Source organism: Phalacrocorax aristotelis, chromosome 4, assembly GCF_949628215.1.
Source record: "Phalacrocorax aristotelis chromosome 4, bGulAri2.1, whole genome shotgun sequence".
In the NCBI taxonomy this organism is placed as follows: Eukaryota; Metazoa; Chordata; class Aves; order Suliformes; family Phalacrocoracidae; genus Phalacrocorax; species Phalacrocorax aristotelis.
This window is the reverse complement of record NC_134279.1, coordinates 30,905,798-30,928,671: the sequence shown is the minus strand read 5'-3', so window position 1 is coordinate 30,928,671 and position 22,874 is coordinate 30,905,798. Positions and strand designations below refer to the sequence as shown.

The following is a 22,874-nucleotide window of genomic DNA, read 5'->3' as shown; positions in this document are numbered from 1 at the left end:
CCAGCTAACTTTACATAGGCCACCCTAGAGCTGTTGGAGACAAATAAATCACTGCAGAGCTGTCCTGGATTTAAGCCACTGAAAGGCCTGTAAAAATATTTGTTACCCAGATACCTGAGCTGGCCAGCCCTTTCTACAGACTTTAAACTGTCTTACATGTTTTGCGTTGCTCGTTTTGGATGGGCTTAGGCAGGCAAGTTGAAAAAGTAGTTTTTGGCAGTTGGAGAAGGAAACGTGCATTTGCCATTTAAGTGCATGTAAATAGGGAAAAATCCTATTAAACTGACACTGATGAGACCGTGTACAGTGAAATGAAAACTGACCGTTTGGATAGAAGCGGTTGATGCTATAAACAGTCTTGTAATGGAGCCTAAAAATTGTTCGCATTTCCTTGTAGAGCAGTTTAAGACATCCCAGCTTTTCTTGCTGTCACTCCCAATGTCTCGTTTACATCTGCTCATCACCAAGGCTTCTCTGTGGAGGTCCCTCCTTGAAAATGATTTCAGGACACACACAGCATAGCTTGTAAGATCTGATAGAAGGTATATCTAGGAAATAATCAGACCTCCTTTTTTTTTTTTCCCTTGCTTTTGTTTCACTCTCTCTGTTTCCCTGGGGAGGCTGGTCTCCCGTTCTTGGGAATGGCTCAGATGTCTGAGCAGCCAAGCTGGTCATGGAGCCTCCCTCGGAAAGCGCAGCTCCCTGGCTCCTTTGAGATGAGTACTTCCTAGGCTAAGGGGGAGAGGGACTTGTCTACATTTAAACAGGATGATTTACAGCTAAAGGAGCTCTCTTAGCGCATGATTTGTTTTACACACAGAAGATATTGGGGATTACACTTTTAATGCTGTTTTTCAGCTGTAGAGAGAGACAGCGAAGAGAGCTGCTGCCTCTCCAGATCTGTTTGAGCTCCCCGCTTGGGGCCAAGCACCCTCCGGCTGCTGTGTGTTGCTCTGTGAGGAGGGCTGTGGGTGACCTTTTTTTTTTTTCCTTTTTGCACAGAGATTGCTTAAACAGCCAATACTTGCTCCACTTGCCCAGGCGAAGGAAATCCTGTATGAACTGGAAAGTGTTAGAAAGGATTTAATGAGATTATCATGAACTGTTACTTCACAAAAAAAAATCCTAAACCCGCAAGCAGCTGTGCTGTGTAACTGGGGACAGGTGAAGGAATGTGAAGGAATAAAGAAGCTGTCTACTTATTTAAAGAGGCAGAGTCAAGGTTTTTTTTTTTAAAATGTTTAATATGCATTTTAGCTAAGAGAACAGAAAACAAACAAAACCTTCCACCAAAAGAAGGGATACCGTTGAAGTGAAATATCTTCAAATGCGGATTTATTTTTAATAATATCTCAGAAGTAAGCAATACTGAAATTACTACTTGAAAATTCAGTAGCCCAGTGGAACGTGCAAGCTCCTACTTGCCTTCAAGTTCATCATACCAGTTAGAAGTGACTCCGAGAGGCTGTATTCTGTCCACGTCATATTAGGGACTGCTTTGAAGTTTTGATATGTCTTCTGTTGTAATACAAAGAATTTACTAGCAATGGAGTGTAATTTGGTTGTTTTTGCTTTTTCTTACATGTGCTTGTGGTAAACTTGTAAATACAGCTGAGATTTATTTTGATGCCAAGTACTGCTTGTGCTCTTTGAGACACTGAAGTCATGATATGCATTAACTTTCTGTGTTTTTGGTTACTTCTGTGGTCTTTGCGCACCTGTCATTATAGGAAAGTTATAAGTAGTGGGTGTATATTACGGTGTTAACATCCCTGGAGGCCTGGGTACCTAAAACCCAGAGTGCCACTGTGGTTCTTCAGGGTGACCTGCTGTGAAGTCCAACCTACAGAGCGATGTGACTACAAACAGAGGAACACGTTGTTTTGCTCAGTTGAAAAAAAAAAAAAAAGTTATTTCAACTGGAAATTGTTAACCAGCAAGTAAGAGGTATGGAAGAAAAAAAATCCTCTGCAAGCATTTAGTGTCGGATTTATTTTGGCAGATGCCTATCTTGAACTTGTAGGACACTTTCCAAATCCATCAGACATGCATTTGGGGGGCGAGGAGGAGGGGAATAAATCTATGTCTTTGTTCATTTATTGCTTGGAGGTTGAAATGCTAACTGCAATGAAAATATGAAATTATATACTGATAAGATATTGGACCAAGAGACACTTCCATAACTTATTTGGTGAGAACACTTTATGTTATAAAAGCATTATGTATTATTTTTATGCATGCTTAAAACCCATTAGCATAATTTTTCTCAGTTATAAAAGAAGACAAAATTTACGGAGTGGCATATTGATGTAGGTTTAAACCTTGACATTTCATGCTTTCAAATTTGCATGTTATTTGGCATTAGAACCACCTTGAAAAATCTCACCCAGCAGGGAGATGGTTGGTTTGTCAAATGATGTACCAAGCTGGAGCAGACGTGCACAGAGATGGACGCGCGTTGCTTAAGCTCCCTAACGGCATGCCGAGAATAGGACTGAGCCCATCTGCCCTTGACACTTCAATCGTTTCTTCTGGCCAGGCCCGAGGGCTAAATTTAGGTTCCCAGGTGGCTAAAGGGGCTGAAGAGCAGCTGCCAGCTCTGCCTGTGGCAGGCGAGCGGGTGGGCTCCTGGGGACAGGGGGTTTTGGTGTCCCAGCGGGAGGCTGGCTGTGCTGCCCAGGGAGAACAACATCCTGCCTTTGGCAGCGCGGGTGCCAAGGGGGGCATGCAAACTGCATGCACCAAAAATATGGCTGCACTAACGCATGCAGATAAGAGAGGAAAGCCCTAAAAAATAGTGTGAATGATTACGAGTTATTTGAGGGTAGTTACAGCGCTCCCCTTGCTCTCCTCCCCTCTGTACCCAGCCATCACACCGAACCATCCATCTCTGTTGGTTTTCTTCTTTGGTTGTCTTGCAGCCTTATCCCTTGGCATACTGAGAGGGAAAGGGTTAAAAAAAAATAGTTTTGGGAGGCACACTGCTCCTGCCATGTTAACCAGGAAGGCAGTAACAACTACTTCTGGAACTGGTTTTGGATATTTTAGGCTTTGGAGGAAAGAGTGACTTCAGAGAAGGAAAAAGGAATTATCTGAATTAGCTTAGATCAGAAAGAATCAGCACATCCATGAGAGATTTGCTGAAGTGCTATCAATGGGAAGGTTCAAGCATTTTTGGCTAATGCACATTGTCAAATATGAAATGCTGGTATATTTCCTGAATGTTGAAATAACACTGAGTACAAAAATATCCTTCTTGTCCTCTTGAACAAGTCACTGAGATCTTCCACTTTGCACAGTGGGGGGGGGGAAGCTAATAAAACATTTGACTCCAAACAGCAGATAGTGCTGATTCCTGAAAGTGACTGTGGCTCAGTACGTGCCACATCCCTCCAGGAACACTGCATTCGTATCTGGCTGCCTCAGCCGATAAAAAGGTGCAGCAGAATTAGATGGGTGACTAAAATATGAGATTAACTATCTCCTAGAGGAGCGAGGAGTTTAAAATTTGCGGGCTGGTTAGAGAGGACTTCAATAAGAGGAGACAGAAGGAGGAAAATAAAATAATACATATCAAAAGAGAAGGCAAATTGGATTCTTCCATTTAACCTTTTACATAATAAAAGACAGGAGACATCCCAATGAAATTAAAAAGCGATGCATTTAAAAATTAATAAAAAGCAAATATCTTTTATTCGAGGCAGGAATATGGACAAGCTGAGCTGTTGGTCTGATGCAGTGTGGAGATCACTATGTTATATATGTTATATAGAGGGTGACAGAGCAGTGGCACAGGCTGCCCAGGGAGGTTGTGGAGTCTCCTTCCCTGGAGACATTCAAAACCCACCTGGACACGATCCTGTGCCCCCTGCTCTGGGTGTCCCTGCTCAAGCTGGGGGGTGGGACAAGATGATCTCCAGAGGTGCCTTCCAACCCCTACTATTATGTGTGATTCTTTGATACGACGTTTTGGGGGATATCTTTGTAGCTAGGTGCGGTTTTGTGTTGCCCCAGTCTGAGACATGTGGACAAAAGCCTGCTCTGGCTCAACAGCTGGCTAGATATGGTCAGTGCGGTAGATACATTGCTGTGGGGTGCGCAGTTGTTTGAGCTGATGGTGGCTGCAGGGCTCCCAGTTTGTGCGGGTAACTTCTGGTTGGAGTACCAAGTAAAGGTCTGTGCAGGTTCTCATTGCAAGATCAGGCAGAATATGACAAAACACTGTAAATAATAGTTTCTGGTTTAAGTCAAACACACGTCTGAGCTCCTTTAACTTTCCTAAATAGATACCTTTTATAATACTGGCTCCTTATTGAAGTATAGTCAGCCTAGCAAGGAGCTTTGTTAAAAGGCAAAGATGCACTCTTCCCTCTCACATTTAGGTTTTGATCCAGCTTGTCAGAGAAATGTGCTTTTATTCTATATTATGGTAACGCATTTGAAAACAACAAATGAACTTTTACCAGGGTGAGCATCTATGTGTGTATGTTCGTGTGTATGTTTACACTAGTAAAAGAAATTCATTTATTTTCATCAAAATATTGCAAGTTTTAACTTATGTTTATGGTTGGTTTTTAACCAAGAAAAAAAAAAACAGACCCAATCCTGTTAGGCTGGGTAAGACCTATTACTGGGATGATTGCTTTATTGAAACTTTGTGATCCAAATGCTGTGTAGCCAAAAACTTTCTAATGAAGACTTCAGTTAAGACTGAACACAGCTTTATAGACATGATGCTTGGACTTAAATCTCAGCCTCTAGTTAGGGTGCCACATCCTGATCCCCACATGTGATGAGACACACGTCTGTTTGTATTTTAAAAAGACTATGTTGCAACACTTGATGCAGAGCCACAGCAGGTCCTCGCTAGGAAATGCGCCTCCTGAAGGCAGTGAGTGTCTGAACTACTGCTGGGAATGGCTTAAGTGAAAATTTAGAGAAACTGGTAGTGGATTTGCCTGTGCTGTCATCTTGGATATGTTGCTTTTATTGGAAGCTACTAGATCTTCTTGTGCCTGAAACCTACTTCCTTCTCAATATACTTTTCCCATGGTTTAATCCAAAGGTCTTTTCACCTCTCTTGGCAGTGTGTTGCTCCCTTTCTCAAGGATCAGTCACTTTTGACTGAGAAATAAATGGTTTTAAATTGGAAGGAGAAAAAAACAACCAGCTCTGGAAAAGCAGCAGAACTTCCCCATGATGAGATGCATCGTACTGTGAACGGATCTTCCAAACTACAGCAACAAACCCTCCATCACTGAGAGCACCTAAAACTGAAAAAGAAGGAACACACTGAACTCCTTAGGGTATCCTGACCAAGGCTTTGGTTGATGAATGTTTGCATTTTGTACTTATTTATTTCCAGTCATATGAAAAATGCCTTAGCTCAGTGTTACTGCTGGAGTGGCCAGCTGTGGAAGAAAGAAAGTTTACATGGCCTAAGTAAGTTTCAGAGTTAACAGGCATGTTCTGGCAAAGCAAATCAGACCTTGTTTTGAGAGTCATTTCATGTTGTCTGCAGATATGAGGAACAAAAGATGTTTGAGAGGTAGGTGTGATTGTTAATTTGGGCTATTTGTTTCCATGAAAGTTCGCAGTTTGTAGAGTCTGTTTTGTCTGTAAGGATGATACTGTATGAGAGTTTAGACTTTACAAATTAAGCTGGGCCCTGCTGGTAAGTACATTTCAGAGCAGTGCTACATTGCCTGCTGTGTGCTCTTATTTCCTCCTGACTCTCATAATTTAAAATAAATGTGCAGACTGAAGCAGTTTTATAAAACTGCTTGTAATTCTTCTGAAATCAGGAAAGTTTAAACAGAGGTGTCGGTCATTGCAATAGATGAAATGTTTTAGTGGTCAGTGATGTTTCTAAGATGTTTACAACAGCACACATTATTTGAGGTAACGAGTGTAAGTATTTGCATGTGGCGAACAATAGGTTCATGAGTTCTTAAGGATGTGATTTGCTTCAAGACATGTTTTGAAATTACTCCGGTTTTAGGAATGATTTTGAGAAATTACTTTGTTTTTGTAAATATGTGGCAAATAAGAGAGAGGTGGGATTTGGTTGTTTGGCTTTTTTTTTGAAGGAGCTGGCAAGCCATTTGTTCGCCTCCTTTCCTCCCTACAGTCTGCTCTCCCCCCCCCCCGCCCCCAATTTGTTAAAGACGAATTGTTGCCCGTAGTAACTGCAGAGAATTTGTTGAAAAGCACACTTTTAGAAGACAATGGGCCCCAAATATACTGTGGCACAGCTTTAAACTTTATTAAGTCTGTCTTGGACTACCCTCTCCTCTCCCAAGTTAAAGGGAAGAAAAGTTTGGCAGCCTCCATGCTGTGAGCGTGATTGATGCCCAGAACATCTGAGAGACTTTTGTGTCCAGTGTGCTCTCCATGAGTGCATAATGTGTGAATGCTCAAATAAGGTCAGCCCTTATCAGATGTAATCTAGGCCTGAAAGCAGATCAATGGTGACAGTCATACCCCATAAGTGAGAACACAAATCATCCTTGCATGCTTCGGACAAGTTATGGGATTTTCTCCCTTCTCGCTCCCATTTTACCCTTTCCAAATGGGGGGGAGGTGACAGAGGGGAGGGGAAACTTTGGCAGATCTCTGGGAAAAAAAAAACCAACCAAATCCCAGAGGACAACGTGCCTGGAATACTAGATGGCCCGTTCAGCCGGGCTGCAGGGGGATGGGGGCTGTTTGCAAGGTGGTGGCTGTCCCCATGCAGGGGCTGGGGTGAGCCGCTCCTCTCGGGGCTGCTGGTGGAGCACCCCATGGGTGGAGCGGGGCAGGAGAGAAGAAACTTGGGCAGAAGAAGTTCAACTCACTTCTCTGGTGCCCTTTAAGAGTCTTTTCAGAGATTTCTAAGCATGTCACAGCTTTTGTTGTCTGCCTCTCCCTGGGTTTGAATGCCTCAGTTTTCCAAAGTGGAGTGAAAGCATCTCTTTATTCTTTTTGAGTTTGCTCCATGAATGGGGACACCACGTTTCACCACAAAGCGAGTAAAAATATTAGAGAATAGTGCTGTAAAGAATTAATTGCTGCCAGCTTTCACGGAGAAAGCATCACTAAGCAAGTTTTGTCTGAAGGAAGAGCCTTCCATTTGTGGATATTACTTACTGTAGTTTAAGTACTGGATTGTTTTCTAAACTAGGAAAAAAAAGAATGAAATGAAAAGCAATGAAATGTTGTTAATTTAGACTTTTTTTGATTTGTGCTTCTGCTTAGAAAAGGATTTTAATGGGCAAAGAGCTTTTACAGAACACAAAATATATAGGAAAATAGCCTAATTAGCAGGAAGAAATCAAAGATACAGTTACATCATTGATGACATTAACAACTATGGAAACAATGATGTCATCCTCTATGATGTGAAAATATTTTTTTCCACATTTATGATAACTTGAAAATTTTCTTTCCGTTTTTGGAAATATAAGGTCCTTATCAGGGCAGTAATTTGCCGTACTTTTGCTTGCTTACATACTCTGTATGAATAAGTGTGTAATACGGATGTATTCCCCAGGACTGAGGGGAATATCCACGAACGCTGACAGCCTGCCTACAAATCCTGTAATTACAGCCCATTATTGCTTGCTTCATTTATTTATATTGCTTTGTGCTCTAATAACAACAGGCGTGTCCTGCTCCTCATTGAAAGTGCACGACAAAAAAAAAGATTCCTTAGCTGCAGCTCACACCTTGAACTCTGAAGACAGTAGAAAAACATGAGCAGGACGTGTATCTGCGAACAACCTCTCTTTTTCCTTTGCTTCCCGTCACTGAGCTGTCACCTCTGTGCTCTGCTGAATGGGATGGCATTATTCATGTTAAGGTCAGAACACTGGAATATGGGACAGGAGGGAAAACTCTTGTGTCATCAAATCCATGACACATGGTGTTTTGAGCAGCCATGTCACACTTTTTTTTCCCCCCTCTCTTTTCTTCCAAAAGGTGATCAAGATATGTGTTAAAGTAATTTATGCTTTATTCTTAGCCACTGTCCCAAGGAGGAATGCCACCTGATAGCCATATATCCTGTACAGATTTGCAAGGAAGCCTAATTTAAAGAGATAAACCATTAGTCCTCCTGCCATCCACACCCAAACCCCTATTAGGCACTGGTGGTGAACACTGAAAAAAAACTATTAAAGCCAGTAACTTTTAAGAGGTGCTCTACCTCGGCCAACCTTTACGTGCCTACTTGCACTTCTCTGGTTTCCTTCAGCGAGCCCGGTTAGCCAACGGTGGCCATCCCAGCACACGCTGACTTAAACGGCCCCGTCATGGTGCAGCTTTCCAGTTGCGTTTGAGGTTCTTCCCACTGTGAGTTTTGACCTTGCTACTGCACTGTTAGTTACACTCATGGACAGATAAAAACATGAACTAAAGACGGGTTTTTAAACAATTATATTTGCTTTAGTCTGCCCAAGAAACTCGTGGTTTTTTTTTTTTCGTGCTGATTCTCCTGGCTTAATAAAAGCACCCCAGTTAGATTCCCCATACTTTTAATGGCAGTCTTTCAGAATCAGATATTTGCAGCTCTGAATTCATCCAGTACTTTATGGTCACACATCTGGGGCTTGTAGTGTCTGTCCCAAGTGTCCAAAATAATGACTCTCTTGCATCTTGCAGTCAAAAAGGTCATAGGAGTGCCATCCTGTGTTTGACGCGGGAAGAATGATCTGCTCTGTGGTGTTTGAAGAAAGATGTGTGATATGTGGCAGTTTGGGATTTTTTGGTTTAGTAATAGAAACACTTAAAATGGTGTCAAGCAGATGCTGAAGCATTGCTTTAATGGGGTTCTTTTTTGTGCTTACATGGGAGCTCGGGACAGAAGCATCAGGCATGCTTTTTTGAAGACAGCATATAGGTTAAATATGACTTTTAGAACTAAGATAATTTTTTTCCCATGGAAACTGCTATGTGTGGAGCAAATCTGTAATAAGGACCCATACTAGAAAATAAATAGTTTACACACTACCATGTTACTTTCTTGCTCTATATTCCAATAAAAACACTTGAGAAAGACTGAAAAATTATAGTCACGTAAATGATGTATTCCAACCATGTGCATAGAAATGTCTGTCTGTGTTGCAGTTGCATTGTAAAATGGTGTAGTAATCAAGCAGGTAATAGAGTTTTAAACAACAGGATGAGGAAAGAAAAAGAAATTCCACACATCACTGGGAAGACAGGAGTAATGCCCATCACATTTCTGAAAGTTGGTCAAGGTCTGGTTTATGAACGCTTTGGCCAGATTACTCTGTCACATGAAGCTGAATTGCATCCTGTTATTACTAATCGTTGTATGACAGCTGCTGGGCGGCCACTTCAAAGACTTCCATTTCACTAAGCATCATCAAAGATGTGGATCTTCCCCAGAAAGCTTCTGGGAGATCACTTTTTTGGAGCAAAATACCATCCGAAGTGTGGTGGTGGAATCTGCCCACCGAGATGCCGGGCTTCTGTTGGCTACAGCAGTCCAGTATCGGTGCCAAACTGAACAAACATGGCCAAAAACGAGGTAATGAATCACGAAATGTACTTTTCTCATTCTTATAGATAAAAGTAATAGTGTGGTCAGTAATGACTATATATTGATATGGAGTTTATGTGTAAATACCTAGTTTACCCCGATCTTGGTTTTTTTGCTCGGTGGGAGTTGGGAGTCTCTTGGTGTGGTACGTCAACCTGGAATTTTCCTGTTATGTTGCTGTGTTCGGTGTTTTAGGGGCCTCACCTGTGTTTTGCGCAATAATGTAGACCACATACTACTTCTGCTGTTCGATGCCGTAGCAGTTGTTCCAAACTCTTGTTCCTATCCTAAGGGGCAGGCGTGAAGGTGGGTTGTCTCCTGGGTTTGCATCCGTTTATGCTACCTCAGCAGCCTTTCTCTGGGCAAGAGATCAGAATTGGCGTTATCAGCTGAAAATTATATTTTGCTGAGCAAATATCAAGAAACGATTACGGTGGCAGCCTAATAACCCCAGCCATAGATGAGATGGCTTTGTTTCAGTGTGCCCAGCGGAGAAGCGGCCCAACCGCTGCGCGAATTGTCTCCGTCGGGGTGAGGGTAAACCCGCGCGTGTGCCTGAGTCCCTGCCAGGCTTATAGGGGCATCACGCGCGGCACGTATGTCGGGGCAGCTCATTTAGTACTTGAGGAACGACACCAGCTTGGGAAGTGTTTATACCGGCTGTCCAGTGAAAAGCGGTTCGGGGAGGGTGCCTTATCTCGAGTAACGCCATGCAGAAGTGTTTCTGTGCGTCTCCTGTGTCCCCTCCGTCCCGGCTGCGGCTCGGGAGCGCTTCCCCCCGCCCGCCCGCCCGAGGCTCGCTCCGGTGGTCCCTTTGCAGGCAAAGAGGCGTTTGACGTGCGAAAGCCTGAAGCAGTTTGACGGGACGGCGGGGCTGGGGGTCTGCGGGCGCGGGGGGGGAGCCGAGGGGTCCCTCGCCCAGGGCGGGGGGCCCCACGCCGCCGCCCCGCCCGCGTGTCGCGGGTGCCCGGGGGTGGCGGGGCGGCGGGTGGCCGCTCGTCTGGCTCCCTCCCGCCGCCTGAGGGGGCCGGAGCCGGGGAAGGGGGCGCGGCGAGGCGGCGGCCGGGCCGGCGGGCGCTGCCGTGGGCCGGCGGGAGGAGCGGCGCTGGCCGCGGCGCCCGGCCCTGCTGGCGCTGCTCCGGCTGCGCGCCCGAGGTGAGCGGGGAGCGGCGGCGGGCGGGGAGGGGGCGGCGAGGGGCGCTTGCAGCTCGGCGCTGACATTTTGGGGCTGGGGGGCTGCCCGGAGGCGGCATCTCCTCGGAGGATGCTCCCGGGGCGGGGGCTTGCAGAAACCGCCGGCGCGGCGGGGCCGGCACCAGCAGCGGCCCCGGTGCTGTGTGCTTTTGGGTGGCACCACCGGAGGCTGCCTGCACCGCTCGAGAGAAGAACTTGCAGGGCGACCGCGTCCTCTGAAATCTGCCGTTAGAAATCTTGAGAGCGGCTTAGGCTGATGCTTTTTCTAACTTTTGGCCGTTTACCCCTTTTAACAGCGAGGGGATTTTCTAGTAGTAGCTGCAGACCAAGAAACGTTGTGCTGGTTTTGTAGGAAGACCGAACTTGTTCGTGCTTCGGTTTTAACAGGAAAGCATCATGCTAATTACAAGTGAAAATGCCGTATTTACCCATCAAGGAGCAAAAATTTGACATAGCTAATAAGGAAAAGGGGCAGTAATTAGCAGTAAACAGAGTGCAATAAGGCAGAATTTTGATTGACAGCAGAATCAGAGTAGCTGTATTCGTTGTGGGGACCGAAACTACGGAACTTGGGTTAATGGGTTTGAAACGTGCTTACAAGAATTGCATTTGAAAACAAGTTCAGGACGTGGTGTGAAATGAGATGTTGTGTTTGGGAGTTTATAAATGTGCTTACAGTAGCGCGCTTCATTCACGTCCCGATGTTCTATGGAAGAACTGTAAAATTACTGTCGTCGAAGAGACGTTTTTCTGTTAAGCTTGGTGTCTTTTTAAAAGTGGTAAATAATTTAATGAAACACTCTTGATGTTTTGGCTTGGATGTTTTCATCACGAAGCAGCTAGCTGGCAAGCTATCACATCCGAAAAGAGAAAAAAATACCCACAGCAAGGAAGGTTTTTCTTTCTCCCCATAAATTAGTCAGTTCCATTAACTAAACAGATAAGCTTTCTGTGACCTCACCTACAGCCCTTCAGCATCAACCATGAGTTTTTCTCATGCTTGAGATTGTTTTACTTTGGCTTCCTAGTAAGATGTGCTAAAGCTAAGGAGCAGAAGAAAGAGCAGCACCACTCGTGTAGTCCATTCGTCCTGAAAGCTTTCATGTGGTGGGAAGTGGACGCAGTGTCCGTGGGAGCAGCTGGGCTTGGGGAGAGCACGGTAGCTGTAGAGCAGGATTCAGAGCGGCGGTTGGACTGCAGGAGTCTGTACTGGTGTTTGCGGTTCATATTCAAGCGGGCGATCCTTGGTCGATCATTTTCTCCTTGAATCACATGAGCTGCTGGACTGATGTTTTATATCTAACGTTTGACCTCGTTTTCAGACTTGACTGCAGACGATGTAGGTGAGGGATAGGAGTGAGCCCGCCGCACAATTTTGCGTGGGATGAGCAGATCTTATGGACTGTAGGTGATACTGAAAGCCTAGTTTAAAACCGTTCACAGGTGCTGTTCTCCCTAAATGATACTTGTGTCAAGTATCTGGACAAATTGCAGTCCCACCTGACCAACCAGCTGTGAATATTTTTTCAGGGACCCTCAGTATTCTGCCAGCACCCTCTGCTGCCGAAGTGGGGAGTGCAGCTGGGTCTGGATCAACTCCCCTGAAACCCGGAGTCATAAATGTTTCTGAGTCTTACTAGTTTCTCTGTTCCCTTCTAAAATTTTGATGGGTAAATGTTTTGACACTTTTTTTTGTGTGTGTGTGATCCCTTGAAAAACAAGGGGGTTCTTAGATTATCCTCAGAGTTATTTAAGCCAAAATAATATGCTCCTAAAGACACTGAGAATCTTGGTGCGATGACCTTCAAAGAGATCAGATGTATTCTGATTTAGGAGCATCTGCAAGGGCATCAGGCAGATCTGTAGAAGAAACGCAGTAGGTTGCTGAAAGACACGCATAGAAAACTTCTCTTGTCCAGAACATAACAAGATTTTTCCCCCTCTGTAGAACTGCAGGCACAAAGATGAGCATGCAAAAGTTACGGCAAAAGATAAGATACTCAGATATTGTGTCTTATCAACAGTGGGACTACAAGCGTCAGTAGGAGATTCCCAGTAACATAATTTGCAACCCAGCAGCTCGAGAGTTCACAGTTTGCGTTTGAAATGCGTTCCCAACTTCATGGCAGTGGGGAGCAAAATCTTGCCTTGATTTTTGAGCACTTGTACAAAATTTTTAGGAAATGTAACTAGTGGCTTGTTCAGCACAGGATTTTTTCCCTCTCAAGGACTGTATATTCTTGTTTGCCAGCACTGCTCAGAGGGTGAGAGGCTTGTGTTGAGGAATCTTTGCCAGGGAGCACCCATGTGGGCTCCCACAAGTGCTCTCACCAGCTTCGTGTCCTCCTCTGAAATACCGAACGTGAGGTGGAATCTGGTAAAATTTTTCAGCAATTAAAGAAAGAGAAGGTGATGACAATTGAAGTTGAGTGCTTTGGGATAGTTTTAGGAGCTAAATCCTTGGGGAAAAAAACGTTGTAAAGTGATGCATTGTGTAATGATATTCTTTGTTTTTTTTTTCTTTTTAAGTTATGTGACTGTAACACTTTGCTTCCTCCTACCCTTTGGGTTATGGGTCAGAGTCTCATTGCTCTAGGCAATTTCAGAGGTTGTTATGAAAAGAGAGCTTAAAATCAAATTAAGAGGTCTTTTAAGTAATTCAGTCTGTGCCTCAGGCCAAGCGCAAGGTTTTCTAAAGCCATATTCGTTCTAGCGTCAATTTGCTTAGTAGATGCTTCTCTTCTTTCCCTTCAAAGCTTCTGTTTCCTTGCTGGATGGTCACAGCAGGGACATGAATTATTAGCTGGTGGAGTCTGCCTTTTGCCTGTCCATACACCTGGGGGGGATCCTGATGGTTCCATATGGTTACTAATATTAAATACATTATTAATGTAATGGCAGATTTGCATTGGATATAGGGCAGGAAGGCTACGCCAAGAGTTTAGTCAGTCCCTCTTACATGCATATGATGTTTGTTACCAATATTTGACTTTCCTTCTGTGATGAGGAGACCACAGGTTTCCAGGAAAGTGTTCCAGTACATCCCTCTCATCACCTCTAAAAGAATTAGTCTTAAGTGTAGTCTGATCTTTTTTGCTCCAGTTCAAGCCCAATTCTATTTGTCCAGTATTGAATGTCTCCGATTACTCTTGCTGGCCTCTGCTGTGCATTTTTCAGTCTCTCCGTATATTCCTCAAAATGCAGAACTCAGACCTGAGAGCCTTTATTTCTGCAATTGCTTGCATGTGTGCGTTGTGTTACACCAACTGTGAATTGTGTTATACTGGCTGAATAGCACCCCACCTTCTCCCAGTCATTTCTCCAACTTCTTAAGAATGTTTTTGAATACTAGTCCTGTCCTCCAGCTGACGTGCAAACTTGCTTGTCTTGTGTCCACAAGGCCTATACCCTGTGCTAGAGGGAATTTAAATACTTTTGACATGGTTTGTTCTTGACAGATCTATGTTGGCCACTGCTCATCTCTGTCTGTGCACTGGGGTATTTTTGGCTGAATTTAATCTGCTGTTCTCTGAACTTGAGATCAAAGTGTAAGGAGGAAAGGCAGAGCAGTTCAGTCAGACTGAACTGCAGATCTTGTGTTCAGGCTTTAGAACTGAGTGCTATTTTCTGTTTCTAATTTGCATTACAAACTTAGAGAGGGTAATCTTCTAGGCTGGAATTCAGACTTAAGGAGATCCTTTCTGAATAAAATGTTCAAAAGCAAAGTCAGAAAAGGTAATCATAATTTGAAAACTAAAGCACAAATAATGTAGGCCAAAAGCTAATTTAACTGGATGTTTTGAAACAATGCTTAGCTGAGCTTGATGATGCAAACTAGAGGGTTGTCCTGTAAAGGAAACAGGTGACAAAAGCTCTTCTTGCCAGAACACCTCTTCTTTTTTTAGAAAATTCTCTTCTATCCCATAATCTGAGCAAAGTTCAGCTCAAAAAAAGAAAGAAATGTTGCGTAAGAGGTTGAGTCTTGGGGCAAAATTGTAGTTTTGGCCCAAACGCCTTGCATCTGGCACTGCTTAGCTGTATCAGTCCTACACATGGAACAAAGCGTACGCCTTAACTTACTGTAAAAATGGAGCTTTATCAAAAAAACCCGTAGCTTTTCCTGCCCGTCTCACCCATGTAAGATAGAGAATATTGATTTGACAGATTTTTTCCATCTGCCCATACTGCCATTGGCGGCATCCCAAGTGGAGCCACAAATTAGCATCTTTCCAAAAGGCACCGATCACATTGTAGATTTGTCCTAAACCAGTACTTGGAAATCACAGAGGTGTATTTCTGAATGAAAAAGTGTAGCTTTTGTGAAAAATATGGGGGAGAAAGTATGAGAAAACTGGGCAGGATGCAGTTGTATCCTCAAGGAGGAAAGTAATGCTTATGCCTATGGTGCTCTCTGTTGGTATACTTCAGCCTCATGCTGTGGAGTGACACATCAGCCTTTACAATTAACAGATCCAAAGCCGCAGGGACTTTGAGTAGACGCAATTGTTAATTATCGTTTCAATCTGGTGAATTTATAAACCTGATGTAACAAAATTCTTTGGTATAATTACTTGTCATACAGTTCACTGCTCAAGGGATTAGCAGGCAGTACTGTACTTTGGTTTAATCCAAAAAAATTCACGTTCACCTGCTGGTCTAGTTGCTGTCTGGCGAAGTGCCAGGCCTCTGCCTCCCACCTCTGATTTTTGCTGCTCCTCGATGCGTTTTAACACTCAGAGGCTTAAAGCTAAAAATGGTGGGAATTAGGAGGTAGTACCTGACATGGTGTGGCTCGTTGAAAGCTGAAGGATGACTCGGGAAACATGAGGATAGGTAACCTTTGGGCTGCATTACTTTAGAGGTAGCTATGCTGTGTAGTTGTACAGCATGTGTTTAAAGTAATAATTTTGTAAGTGTAAACTGATCCTGGTTACCATATGGCAAAATCCACTGAAAGTATGAACCCAGCTGTTAAATGCATAACCATGACTGTGTGTTCAAGAGCTTTACACTGTAGCTATTATGCGGCATCCCCAGCTATTAATCTCTCACTATTAATCAGCAATAAAAACAGCTTGTGGTGAGCGTCACAGATGCTCAAATTCTGATCTCTTCAGCATCATACCTGGAGGGAAGATAGCAATATTAGGATCTTTCCTTCCTTTATTCCCTCCCTCCTTGTTTTTCTAGGAGATATGGTTCAACTCAGGACACACGAAGCATGCTTTGCACCCACTTGTTCTGAACTGGAGTTTATCACCCACTGAGTGTCAGGTCCTCAGCTGTCTGGCCTTGACAAAGATACTGGGTTTGAAGGCCTGACTTGTTTTGCAGTTTGGCAAGCGTTTCACTTGTATCATTTTTTAATGCCTTTTGTTCCAGATTCATCACTAAAAAGCACAATATTGAAGTGGACTGAAACAAGATGTGCCATGTGTTAGCTAAAGTAACCATGAAGTGTTTACTCAGCAGGTTACTTCAAACACCTATATGATTTTAAATTTAAATGGTCCTTTTGAGACTGACGGGGCTACTCTCTTCCTTGAGTACTTTGCAGAAATGGAGGCTTAACTCCTTTAAAAAAGTAACAGGACTAGTGTGTCAGTTTGGTTATCCAGGACAAGAATAGTCATGTCTGTTTACTGACTTTTATTTGCAGCTCTACTATTTTTTAGTATTTTACACTGCAAACTGACTGTAGGGAGCTGTTTTCTAATGCTACTGTTTTTTGTGGCATCTGTTTGTCTGTGGATGTTGCAACGGTACCGATCATCTATCAGCGAATTTTTGGACTGCTGCTTTGGACAGTGTGTTCATATAAATACAACTCAAAACATGCATGCTAAGAAAGTGTATTGTTCCTTCTCTGCTGAAATCTGGCTTTGCGTTAGCTCAGCAGTATAAAAGGTACTCAAGTCTTAGAGTATAAACATCCCTTGAAAAAGAAATGGGTCATTCATTGCTCCTCTTTCGAAAGAGTTTGGGAAACGTTGCTCACTGGGCTTCTTCAAATAAAGCCCTGGTCTCCTGTGGGACGGCTCTGCTGTCCTGGGTCGTCCCGTGGCCTTGTAACGTGCTCAGGAGGCGTTTGAAGAGCACAGGGACGATGGGAAGTGTTAGACTGGTCTCTGTTCCCGCTTTGCCGAAGTTAATGGCTTTTGATTTCTGTTTCAAAAGTATTCAGTGAGCCACACAGTGGGCTGCCGCCCCTCTATTATTAATCCACAGAATAAATATTAATCTTGTGTATTAGTTTTGCATTGCTAAGAAGACCACATAGGTGTGAATTAAGTCATAGTTCTGTATCTGTATGGCTATTTGAAGTCATTGAGTGCTACATGATCACAAAGATTAACTCCCAAAAAAACTCCTCTGGGTTTCTCAGTCCCCCAAAACAGAGAGAAGAGCTCCTTGAAAGAGAATGCCACCCTTTCTAAGACAGTTGCCTGTGGAGGGGTGAAGGGTTGAAACCGCTAGGAAAGGAACACCTGATCATATTCGGTAGTAGCACTTACCATAGTGGTAACAGATTGGCTGAGACAGTCAAGACCTGGACTGTGGAGAGAGGAAGAGAGAGAAAAGCTAGCTGTGTTTGGAGATTTTATACAAGATGTTTATCATTGGAAAAATGGAGGTTTTTAACACTTCCATGGCTTCATTTAGTTGTAAATATTGTCTTAATTAATTTATGCTTTCTGTTGCTCTTTTACCACGTTAACCCTTATCTGCTCTTTTCAAGAAGCCAATACAAGCATGAAGTTTTCCAAACAATAGTCTGAAGATGTCTCAGAACATATTAATTTGCTTAAATATCCAATAGCATTCCCTTAAATGTAAAACAGGGGGATTTTGTTTGTTCCAGCAGTATTCAGTATCCAGGGTATGGTGTCATGGCACAGAGTACCGTATGCGATTTGAGTTTTTTCCCAGCCTTCGAAATACTAGATTTTGGTGGATAAGGAGTAAAATATGATATTTCATTTGAGTGCGTTGTTTAGAAATGTTTGATACACTAGTGTAAGAGACAGTATTTGCAGTTGCTGTTTCTGGAATGAGTGCTTTGAATAAAAGCTAAGCAGTCTGCAAGAAACATAAGCATCTCAGGAGCTCCATGAATACCACTGCTATAACCTAACCTAACCCGGTTGGGTGAAAAATGTGGTTTCCTGTCTTCATTTGAAAAAGTGTTTTTCAGGCTTACTGACATGCATCCTGCAAATTTAATTTTCATAAATATTTCATCTCTTTCTTATGCTCAATTTAATCTATCAAAGCCGCACGGTGCAGGAGACATCTGGGATTGTGCTTAAGCAGCTGGGTTTCATTTGCAGGAGGTTTCTAGCAAATTTCTCTTTCTTGCCAACCACGGAATGTCTTGGTGACTATGCAGTAGCACTGGGAAATTCAGCATAAGTGACATAGCTTCAGAAACAAATGGGCTTAGTTTCTTCCTTCACCTGGGTTAGGTACCATCTGAGGCTTTTGATGGGTAGCTTTGCCTTGTGTCTGCTCAGCCTAAGTGATAGGATAACTTTTTTTCTAACTGTGGCAACTTCTATACAGAGTGAACCTTTATAGCTGCCAGCTAGGTTTTCCTTTGGCAGGAAAAAAGCACCAAAATCCTGTCCTGAAATGTAACGATTAACAAACTAGTTCTACATTGACATATGTTGTGATCAAACAACATATGTATTAAATAAATAAAATTAATTATTAATTAAATACCCTGGGTAAGGAATGAAGATAAAAGCGTTTCCCACACTCCTGAGAACAGAACATACAGTGACAGAGTGTGTAAGTCAGCTTTATTTCCTTTTGGCGACACAGCTTTGTTAGAAATAAAAGGCAAGCACAAGCATCACGTGGTGTTTTTCCTCATTGTTGGCTGTCACTGAGCTTATCTTGGTTCCTTGTGCCCAAATGGATGCTGCTCACTGTGTAATATTTGAAGCTTTTACCAACTATAATGTCTCAGCGTAAGTTATGCAGCATCTTTGTATTGGGTGGAAGTATCTGACATCGGGTTGATGAAAAGGCGTGTTCCTGAGACACGCCAGTCTGGTGGGTGGGTGAGCTGGGTCCCTCCGTCACAGGGCAGGCCGGTGGTCTCTTGGGACTTGCTCTGATTTATTCCTTCAGTGGAAATTAGCTCTTGGGAGCTGAACCAAATGACATTTTTCTTCTTAAATCTGAATGCATATTGATTAGATCAATGTGACATTATACTAACCTCTTTTCTATTGTGATTGAGTAACAACTCAGTATTTTATTTGTTAAATATATTCTATTTGAATAAGGGCCACTGATAGATTTTGTTCAATGAACGATAGCTGCCTCTGGGAAGTCACCAGCTGAAAAAACAGCTACAGATGAAGAAATAACATCACTGCCTTCTGAATCTGTTATTGCTGACTTCAATTTTGTGAATAAATTTAGGTTTCATGAGCATTCTTTCAGATCAGTTTTCAAAGAGCTGGAACATCTCATGTACCCTATTATTTGTTAAATATAGTTTTCAGAATGTTCTCTTACCACTTCAGTTGTTAGTAGCTGCCTGAAGACGTACTTAATTTATTATTTTTGTTGCCTTATAAATTGGAAAATAAATAAATATATACAGAAGGCATCAGCAAAAAGAAGGTGAAAAACTGTCTGCAGTAGTTATGGCTTTTCTAAAATTTTATGCCTAATTCTGTCCAAATCAGTTGTTGTTGTTATTTCTTCTCTTTAAAAAGAAAAGCGGGATGAAAAATTCCAGCTTTAACTACAATAAAGGAAATTTAGAGACGTTTCTTGCTGCAGATAGGGAAAGCACAGTTGCAATAGGCATTTTAGCTGGACAATGAGGATTAAGCTGTCTAGGGAGAGGCTTGTTCACATGGGAAAATTTGGACATGGAATTGCTGCTCTGTATGAAATAGAGATGCTGGTATGTGTAATGGTTCCTCCTTGGTAGTGGCTGTATTAAATGTACATAGATTCACATTTCTCTTAGATTACAGTCTTCATGCAAACCCAGATATGGAAGCATAGTTATATTCTGATAGTTTTACTGGTCAATTTCCTTTAAAATAGGATTCTCCAAAACATTTGGGATTGATCCAATATCTTTAGTAGCAGTCAGTGGTAGCTGCACTATCGTTGTGGATGGTTATTAACAGTACTGTGTGGTGGTTTGGTTTTGAGGGGTTTTTTGATGGTTGTCATAAGCTGACTTTTCTCTGGGACAGAGCGAGGTGTTATGTTTTATACAACCTGAGGACAATTTGGTCTGGAATATCTACTGTCATTGTACTTTGGTATTTTCCTTTTTAGATATAATATTGTGACTTTTTCATAAATCACTCAGAAATTCTTCGGCGGGGGGGGGTGCGAAACCCCAAGACTTTCTAGCTTTGTAGACATGCACTTCAGTCAAGTACATGTTTTGTTTAATAACAAAATAGTACCACCAAAGAAAACTAAAGTTTATAAACAAGCAAAAGGGAGTGCCGCTAAGTTACAGAAGCATGTAAAGTGCCTGGGCAGTCATTTACATAAAAACCTAACCTTTGTAACCAAGGTTTTTTTTCAGCCCCAGGAAGGGCTTTTTCCCTTTCATTTCCCTTGAAACACGTTTGTGCACTAAGCTAGCATCCCAGCACCAAAAAAATATGGTAGAATCAGCTTAATGGTATGTCCTTCCTTTTGTAACAAATAGTTTATGAGACATAATTTTAGGTAACAGAGAGAAATAAATGCCTAGCTGATGTAAAGCGATAGGAAAATAAATTAGGTCTCTAAAACACTTTGCTTTTAGTAGGCGAAGAAGCTCCAACTTTTCTGCAAGTTCTGCAAGCGACGTGTTCACAGAGTCCTCTGCACGTTTAGAGTGCAAGGAGTTTTACAACCGTGGGCACCAGCACCCGCTAAGAACAAACACTTCCACCTGTATGTTTTCATGTCTTGGTGCTAAGGTGACATTGCTGCTTCTGGGAAGCACCTTCATGCTTTTGGTGGGTGGTTGTTAGATAGGCGTTACATCAGAGAAGGGCTGCAGCCCTGCCACGGATGTGTTGGCAAGCGGTGGGCAAATAGAGAAAGTGAGAAATGATGAAAAAAGAAATAATCCTGTGAACGGCATACTGCTCTCACTTCTCTCCAAACAATTTGTTTCTGCTCGTGGGCAAACTCCTTCCATACTTGGACTTGCAGGGCTAGAGGAGAGCTTTGGTCCTGGGATTGAGTTTAACACTTATGTCTGACATGAAAAGGATTTTGTGTGTGGACAACACTAGGGGAAATATAGGTCATAAGCAGTGTGAAAAAGAGCCATCAAACCCACCATTTGGTATTAAAAAAAAAACACCTCTTCTTTTTTTCTGTCTTTTCTCTTTTTTTCTTTTTTCTTTCTCCAAATTTCTGTTGTCTGTTTAATGTTGTCTTGGTAGTAACAGAAAAGAGGACCTTACCAAAGGAAATAATACAGCTCAATTTCCTGAATATGCAATTCTGTGTTCAGTCCACTAATGACCTTTTAAAGATGTGAAACTAGAGTGGGAGTTAAAAATCCTTAGTTCATTTTGCAATTTTGTAGTATAATCCCACCTAGGTGAACATCTGATTTGTGGATCGAGATCCACAGGAGGTCTGTGGTTGAACCAAGTTTGGCTGATTTCAGTGGGAGTTAGGCACAAAGATACCTTTGTGAATTTGGTCTGCTCTCTTGTTTCACCTTCTCTCCAGCAAAATCGAAATAATAATGCAGTCTGACTCCATAGAGCTGTTTACGAGAAACATTAATTGGGAGCAGCTGTCTCCACTGGTGACAAAGGCCATAGAAATATTTGTAGATATATATATACATAAACAGCAACAGACTGTTGCATTTCCATATGCTGGACCAAATGGCTTTCAAAATTTGAGTGGTCCTATGGCAGCCCGCTTAGGCTATGAGTTACTTCCATGTTACATGCCCATCATTTTTTTCAAGGCAGCTTAATCTGAAGTAATATTGAATAGATTCCCCTTGCAGAACGGCAAAGAGAGTTTTGTCATTCATTCATTTGCTTGTCTCACAGACAGGATCTTCACTTGTGGAGTGAAGGCAACCACGTTTTGGCCTCATCACAGGAACTGTAGGAGGGATGTGGTGGAGGAAAGGTGGTGTCCCAACCTCAGTACTCCAAATTGGATATGTTAACCTGGTCTCCTGCCTGATCTGGACCAAAGAATTTAACCAAGCGCATAATGCACCCAAGCTAATACATTTTAGGGAGAGTAACATGACATTTAGAAAGAATATTTATAGATCTAAAATGATGGCAAGTCTGTAAGCACTGCCTGGTAAGTTTTATATTCAGAGCAAGTCACGCTACACAAGAACAAAACTGGATGAAAATACCCCTGCTAGTGTTGCATTCAAAATGTCTGCATTTATGTTGCACATGCAACCTTTGTTTGACCTCTGTGCATATGCATTACTATGCAGTCTTTAATTGCGTGTAACAGATTAGCTTTTCCATTGGACCCCTGCTTTCTTCAGTCCAAAGGATGAGCAGCGCTTGCTTAATGAGTCCCTATTCAGTATTTAGTTTTAGTTGCATTGTTCAATGTGTGACCATTGCCTTATTTACTGCATGCTATTCAAACACTGCTGAGGCCCTAATTATTCATTTCCTCGTGGTTTTTTTTCCTGAGACACCCATCATTGTAGTGTCTGAATGTTCATTAACTTCAGGTTTAGTTTCACAAATCCCTGCGGGTAGACAAAGAGATATCTGTCCCCCAACTTTGCAGATGGAGCATCAAGGCAGAGGACAGTTCAGGCTAAAAGGTGACACCCAGGCTGTGGTTTCACGTTTGGGTAAAAGCAGGCTAACTTAGTATGCGAGCAGCAGTGTATACCTCCTTGCTGTGATCCCCCTCTCGCCTGTCTCTGGTACTTAGGCAGCTGCATGGGGGAGCAGATCACTGATGTGACTGCAAAATGACCCCACCAAAACAGAAGGAAAACCAATTTTTGATTGGACCGTCTCTTTCAGTGGAAGTATGTTCTGACATTGGTTAAATCTACTTGTGAAGTCACATTGTTGTTCTACCACATGCTTGGCTTGAGGCATTTTGGGCTTTCTCCTCTGCCACTTACTTATTCAAG

At 42.7% G+C, this 22,874-nt stretch overlaps 1 protein-coding gene across 10 annotated transcripts in view; it reads left to right on the top strand.

Annotated features, from left to right (window-relative positions):
- Positions 1 to 22,874, top strand: part of BMPR1B (bone morphogenetic protein receptor type 1B) — a 254,881-nt gene that overhangs the window by 164,502 nt on the left and 67,505 nt on the right. Inside the window, exon 1 of one of the 10 annotated variants that reach the window (XM_075090809.1) lies at positions 10,586 to 10,699. The exons of the other annotated variants lie outside the window; for them this stretch is intronic. The gene's annotated coding sequence lies outside the window, so the exon portion shown is untranslated. Of the gene's footprint in view, positions 1 to 10,585; positions 10,700 to 22,874 lie in introns of those variants that run through there. 10 annotated transcript variants of the gene reach the window in all.